Consider the following 7,624-nt stretch of genomic DNA (forward strand, 5'->3'; position numbering starts at 1 on the left):
GTGTGACTGTTCTCATCTGGTCTGCGCTCTTTCCTGGTGGAGGAAACCCCCTCTTCCGCACAGATGATCATAGCAGAGCTTCAATTCCATTCCTCTGACTCACTCTGCTGAGGAACAGTGGATTTTTGTGTGCATCATGGAATAGCAGAGAGAGAGCGAGAGGTCTGAGGAAAAGGGCAGCGTTGTGTCTCAGTCACGTTCTTTTGGCGGCGTGCTCTCTGTGCGTATGTCCATGAATATACCAATCTTTTCTAAATCTGTTGGCACCCTTGATACTCTTTCTGAAAGGCCTTTTTGAGCGAAAGCTCTCAGAGGAAAACTTTATTTTGCTCATAGGTTGATCTTTAATAGCTTAGGAGACATAAAATCAGCGTGGAATTAAAATTGATCTGGTTTATTTTTCTTATAAACGTTCCTAGTCTTATTGTGCATGAATCATTGGTGCATCTTATTCCAAAGGAAAAAAATCTTTGTGCCCTTTCTTCAAAACTTCCTCCACCTCTAAAGTGACTTTCCTTTTCTTTTATTTATACTCCGATCATGACCGATCAGTTCCTGATGGATAAAATCAAGTCCCACCCTACATTTTCTTCCTGATTAAATATCCTGTTTTATTTAGAAACGAGTCACATTATAAAAGTAAAATGGTTTGCGAATCCTTAGTTTTTCTCTTTAAAGTTTCAGCTTTGAGATATTTCTCTTAAAATGACTTAGTATGCAAATAGCAACAAATGAGGTTGTTATAAGATAGATTATAAAGTAGAGATAAGGCTTTTAACATTAAAGTATAGGTTAGGTCTGCACTATATATTGAAATAAAATCCCCATAGCACAATATGGCTTAGTGTGATTATCAAATGTTGAAGGCTGCAATTCATTTCAATAATTATATGCGCTGTAGGTTTTAGAGTGAAGCATGATACTATGTTCAGTTACACGCGAGCAGATCATGACCCAGTATTTCAACATCTCAGAGCGTTTATTTATACTCCTTAATTGAAACCCACATATTTTAGAAAGCTTTTATTTTTACAGTTGTAATTTTTTTTACAGTTCTATAAAATTTGTATTCATTTATTACTTTTCAGTATAATAGTATTATTTTTATATATATTTAATTATTATTAAATAAAAATACTAAACATATATATGTATGTATGTATGTATGTGTGTGTTGTTTAGTATTTTTATTTAAATATAATCAAATAAAAACCATAATAAATCTCATTATTTCATTGTCATTGAATTGTTCAAAAAGAATGGGAATGTGGCTCATGAAAACTCCAGAAGAATGATAAACTACTCAAGTAGAATATATATTGCAGAAAAACAATATATCACTGTGTTTTTTTGTTTTTCCAATATAGTGCAACCCTAATATAGTTATATGGCACTTCTGTGCACAGTCTGAGACATTGTTGAGATCTGAAACTCTTGGGCAGATAATATGATATTATTTGTGTCTTTTAGTCTTAAGTCTTGATTCACGCTCCTTTTAGTCTTGTTGGTGTGTAGGAAAACAGTTCATCTCAATTGTGATTTTTCTTTTGTACTGCTTCTGCAGCTTCATTTAAAGGTTTTCGTATCCCAATTCCCTGGTTTTCAACCTACTGCCACCACATTCTCCAGAACATTACACAGTGGAACATTCCACCAGTTAGTTTTTTCTCCTCCTCCTCACTCTCGCTCATTTCTCTAGCTTTTTCTGTTCTTTTTTGCTGACCTACTATTCTCAGCTACCGCTGTTTCCTGCAGCAGGCTTTCTGTGTGCCTTCATGGGGCAGTAGTTTGGTAATCGTAGTCTCAAGTTCCAGGATAACAAGGGCACGCATAAAAACAAACCCAGCAGATTGACACCTCTGGTCCGTGCCAGCACACTGGCACAGTTTGCGCTGCCCAGCCCAAACAGGATGAGTGTGCACTTCATGAGAGTGAACTCCATAACCCTCTTCTGGTTTACTAACCTGTGCAAACCCACATTACAGATTTAATCTGCTTGTTCTTAAAGGGACAGTTCACCCAAAAATGAAAATTCTGTCATTATTTATTCACCCTCATGACTTCTGTGGAACAAAAAGGTACATTTTTTTTCAAATGCTCACACAAAGTAATCATATGACTTCAAAAACTTTGCAATCTAGTGCATAAGTCATATGGGTCACTTTTATGATGCTTACACAGTGCTTTTGTGTACTTTTTGAAGCTTGACGGAACCAGTCCCCAGTTACTTTCATTATGTTGCAAATGTTGGCCAGAATATTTTTTCAGAAAATTCCTTTTTGTGCTCCACAGAAGAAAGAAACTCATACAGGTTTGGAATGACATGAGTGAATAATGAAAGAATATTAATTTTTGGGTGAACTGCCCCTTTAAAATCAACTCTCTGTGCCGGTTTGTATTTTTTGGTCTTTATCTGCTAAATTTAATCCTGGGATATTTTTAAATTAAGGAACCACACTGAGTCTGATCTCCATCTGCTGTAACGTGAGCACAGTTTGGGCATTTTAAGGAATTTTTTAGACCGACAATGGCACCATTTATGAACTTGACAGGCTTCATCCAGACAGGGCTGATCCAAGAGTCTCTCTCTCTCCCTCTGTCTGACTTCGTCTCTCGCCCTCTTTATCTCTGTTGAGTCTGAACTGTAGATCATGTTGGAGCAAAGGAAACTTCCTGATCACAGAGCATGTCAGAGCAGGTCTGCCATGGTAGTCTCCTCTTTTACCCCTTTATTCCCTCTTGCTACAGTATTTCTTCTGTGCCTTTTTAATTGTGTACCTAGCGCACTTAAAATCAACATGACGTCAAAATTCAACTGAAGGGCCTTCTTAAAACACATTCCTGGTCTTGAGCTCAGTTAATCAGTGCACATTCTTCCAGAGAGCTGGAACTAAAACTAAAACTGTTTTTTGTTAATTGAAAATAAGGTGAAATAAATCATAAATATTAGATAAAAACCTAAATAAAAATCAGAAATGTTGCCTTGGAAACTAACTGAAGTAAAATTTAGATTGAAGTACTAAAATTACTGAAATTTAAAACCGAAATAAAAGTAAGGAAAGCTAAATAGAAATAGAAAAAAAATAAAAGTAACAAAAACACGATTCAAATTAAATGAAAGTAGATTAAATTAAATAAACATCTTAAAGAACTTAAACTTTTTCTTTCAGTTCTGATTTTACTGAAATTAAAACTGAAATAAAAATAAATAGAGCTAAATCAAAATATTAAAAAAAACACGAACTAATAAAAATAACAAAGCACATTAAAATAATAAAGTTCATTAAAATAAAGCTGAAATGAAATCGAATATAAATTAGCTAAAAAAATAATTAAAAAATTTGTTTGTTTTATTTCAGCTTCTTATTCATTTAAGTTGAAGTACGGTTACTGAAATTAAAACTGAAATAAAAAAGAAAGAACTAAATAGAAATATATATAACAAGATAAAAAACTAAATAAAAAACAAGAAAAAATAACAAAAGCAAATTATTGAAATAGTTAATTGAAATAAAGCTGAAATAAAATAAAATATAAATATTAGATTAAAAAACTTAAACCTAAAAAAACTTCAATTTAATTGGCTTTTGTGAATTTTTTTTTCCAAGTGTTAAATTACTGAAATTGACACTAAAATAAAAATAAAAAACTATATAGAAATATAAAAAAACTTAAAACTAATAAAAATAACAAAAGCACATATAAAGCTAATTCAGCATATTTATAAATATTTTAATGGTATGTAAATAACAAAATAACACCGCCCAAAAACAAAAGAAAAGGAAAAAGTTAATTATGTGTGAATGTTGTTGTACTAATTGTGTTTGCATCTTAGATCACTCACTGCTATGTACCTGACAACCATACAAACCAAATTCTAGCATCAAACAGACTCCGATCTGTACCAGAAGCTCTAATGTTAAAGTTCACTGACAAACCCCCATGTTGAGAATGGCAGTGCTGCATAGTCCAGCGGCGGAGGCATACGCTGATCAGGCATGCAGGAATGGAGAGGAGCTGGTGAAGGTCAGGTCTGCATAATTTTCCTTTCCCATGCACAAGGGAATCACCCTACACAAGAGTCCCTTCAGCCCCAGCGAGGTCAAAGCGTGTCTTTGAGCCAGCTAGTGAAATTATTGGCCAGTAGTTATAAAGCAGAGGCACGTCTTTATCGTTGCATGATTCACTCGAGCTTCCGTTGCTTTTGGGGGGGGGTTTTCACGGATGTTGGGTGGGGAGAGGGTAAAGTTCTCACCCTGTTAACTCAGGATGGGAAGCATGGAAATGAAAACAATGCCTTGAAACACCAGAGATGGCCTGGCATGATAGCGACACCCAGGTCTAATTATCTGGATGGGCTTTTATCAATGACACTGGGAGTAATTCAGGTCATCCCTTGGACTCGTCCATGGCGGGACTAATCAGCTGCTGGGAGCAGGAGGGTGACTGAGAGGTGGGGGGGGGGAGGCTGGAGGATAGCTGTGAAGTAGTCTCGTTTTCCTGGAGGGCTGTTTGCATAACACTCTCCATGCAAGAGCTGAATGAGTCCGCAGACAATTTTTATTGCACATCCTGAAAGCCAACACCCTCCCACCCCAAACATGCTGGGAATTCACAGCCAAGTGCTACATATCCACAGGGCTCACCGTTCCCAAGGCAGGGTGGTTCTCTAGACAGACTGTTTGGAATATTGCAGTTTTTGGGCCATTTTGCTTTAGCTTTGAAAGGTGGGCTTTGTCTTCGACTCAGTTGAATCAACGTCTCAGTGTCTCATAGCAAAGAACTCACAACCAAATACATTCCTCTGTGGCCAATATCTTGTTTAATGGCCTTTATGTCTGTATCTGCTTGCTAAATCTTTTCTTACATCTTTTAAATCTTTTCTTTTTATCTTATTTTTTAAAATGTATTCTAAAATATATTGAAATTATAATTTTTTTTATATATTTATTAATTTAATTATTTGTGTATTTATTCTGTCAGCACTTAAATTTCAGTACAACATTTGATATCAACCATTACAGGTTTTTAAAAAAAAAATATATATATATTTTTTATTGTTAAACAAGCAAAATATGACACTTCGTCTGATGCCGGATAGCAGACTATCAGCAAATGAATTAGCCTGACTCGTGCTGATGTACCAGTCTGTCAGTAATTGCCACAGAAATGCTGAATCATTCATATTTTTTCTTTTCTTTTTTTTTTTAGTCTTTTGAACGTTGTCAATTATGCAGTTCAGTCTTATTATACAGGTGAAATCCGTTTTACACCAGGAGATCTGGAGTGCCATAAGATGAAAATTAATACCAAGATGGAGAGGAGTGTGAGTTTAAAAAAAATGTTTAAGAACGTACAAATATCTCTCTTTGTATAAATACATTTTATAAAAACTAATTATGAAATGGATTTCACAGGTCCGAACCAGCATTTCTGACTGAGATCTCTACCTCCGAGACTTTTTGGAGTATTTGAACCTTTAACAAAGTGTGTGTTTGTCCTCCTGTCCGAAAGAGTGTGTGTTGAGGCAGTCCGCCAAGAATACTGCAATAACTTTCATTAATGCAAATACAAACATTTCATAGTAAATATTTGGGTCTGGTATACACCTCACCCTGTGATTCAAGCCTGTGTAAATGCAGAGAAAAGCATAGCTCTACTGTCTATTATTTAACAGTGTTTGGAGTTCACCAGAGGCGAGTTACAACAAAATGACCTTTGCATTATATTATGTTATGATTATGGCTCAAGATGCCTTTTTTCTCTATCAGAGTTTAGCTAAGGGACTATATAATTGTGCTTGAATTAGGATAGATTGTGTGTAGGGAAATAATTGAATGCCTCCAGGGTCTGCAAAACACAAATACGTCTTCTTGATTAGGGAGTCTGTTGGATAAACACTTCGGCTCCCTGGGCTGCGAATTTTCCTCGTTGGATGTAGAGAGACAGATAGTGTTTACAGCAAGAACAATGGGCTGTGCAATCACAGACACATGAAAACACACACGCACTGCATGTACTGAGAGACGCACAAACCCTCTCCAGAGAAAATTACCATCTCCTAATAATCAGATTGTCTGCAATTGACTGGAATTCTGGTGTTTCATCTGGTTGAGAGGAAAAACAGAAGACATTCTGATGAATGGGTCACATTATAGTGTGTCTTTCAACATTTGTCCAACTTTTGGATGCTTTTCTCTCATTTATGCAGATGAATTGGTATGGTGCAGCTGAATGCGGTGTTTTTCATATGGGTTGTTTTTTATGTGCTAAAATGTTGCTCTTTCGTAGCTCAGGAGATTTCTGTTGGTAGTGGGGTGTCTCTATTATTGTTGGGTTTGGGATTTGTTCTGAACCACCTTTTAGACTAAGCGTTTAGACTAAGATTTTTTTGTCTAGTAGTGGTGGATGATAAAACAGTCCAAAAATTCTGCCAGACTTATATTGAGGGAAGGCCCAGAATATCATAAAGACTGCTATGTCGTTCCAAACCTGTATGACGATGAGATTTATGAGAATGTTGATAACCAAATGGTTTTGACTTTCGTTGTATTTTTTGTCCATATGGAAGTCAATGGGAACCAAAATGGTTTGGATACCAACATTCTTCAAAACATCATCTTTCGTGGTTTGCAGAGGAAATTAAGTCATACAAGTTTGGAACAACATAAGGCTGAGTAAATGATGATTGTAAATGATGATTCTTTTTTGGATGGACTGTCACTTTAAGGTTGGGCTCTTTTGACTTGACAGACAGTGACCTAGCAACCACCTACTACTTTTATTATTATTTTTACATTTTTGTATTTATTTATTTTTTGATTGAAGGTGTCATGGCTAATCTGAGTCGTTTAAGAGTTTTAAAATCTCTTCTGAGGAACATCAGGCTTGTTTTCTCAGTTCGAGAAGTATAAGACCTCGTTAGAAGTCTCCATCTGCTATCCATGTATTTTTATTGTTGTCTAGGAGAAACATAGATGTTAAAGTGATCTCAACTGTGATTCTTCTCTCCTACTGCGTCCTTCACACACACACACACACACACACACACACACCCTCCCAAACTCGCTTGCTTGCTCAAAAACACAGATCAGATTTGCAAACCCTTGCAGAAAAAGCACTTGCTTTCTTTGCCCAGTGGCCCTCAGATTGATGCAAGACGTTCTTTCCAGAAACATCCCTTTCTTTTGCTCTTTTCTGCCCGTCGTCTCCCTGTCTGGCCAAGCTAGCCCTCCAAAGTGAATTAGTGGATCTTTCTTAGGAACTGATAGTTTGTGGAACACTGAACTTCCGTTTTGCTCCTCTGCAATCTATGTACATGTACACGCTGTCAATCACTGCTTCTGTATAAAGAATGAAACCAGAAACGCGGCTTGGCAGCTTTTCCTCAAGAGTTTATATAAAAACACACGCATGAGGACGTGCACTCACGCACACTTTGGTGGTGTGTCAGCGGCCCCCAGCAGGACTGAGTGGACTTTATGAAGCACCCAGCAGGCCCTGCAGTGGGGGAGAGAGCTGCTCTCTGAAGCACAAAGAGGGGTTTGTTCTGCTGAAGAGGCTCTCTGCCTCTCTACCTCCTGAGAAGCTTGGCAGTCCAGCAGTTTTACCCCCGTTTCCCTAC

At 36.8% G+C, this 7,624-nt stretch overlaps 1 protein-coding gene across 1 annotated transcript in view; it reads left to right on the forward strand.

Annotated features, from left to right (window-relative positions):
• LOC107663697 (fibronectin type III domain-containing protein 3B-like) overlaps positions 1–7,624 on the forward strand; it is a 60,979-nt gene that overhangs the window by 16,020 nt on the left and 37,335 nt on the right. The gene's annotated exons all lie outside the window — the stretch shown is intronic.

The sequence above is a fragment of the Sinocyclocheilus anshuiensis genome, unplaced genomic scaffold, assembly GCF_001515605.1.
Source record: "Sinocyclocheilus anshuiensis isolate Anshui unplaced genomic scaffold, SAMN03320099.WGS_v1.1 scaffold928, whole genome shotgun sequence".
Classification (NCBI taxonomy): Eukaryota; Metazoa; Chordata; class Actinopteri; order Cypriniformes; family Cyprinidae; genus Sinocyclocheilus; species Sinocyclocheilus anshuiensis.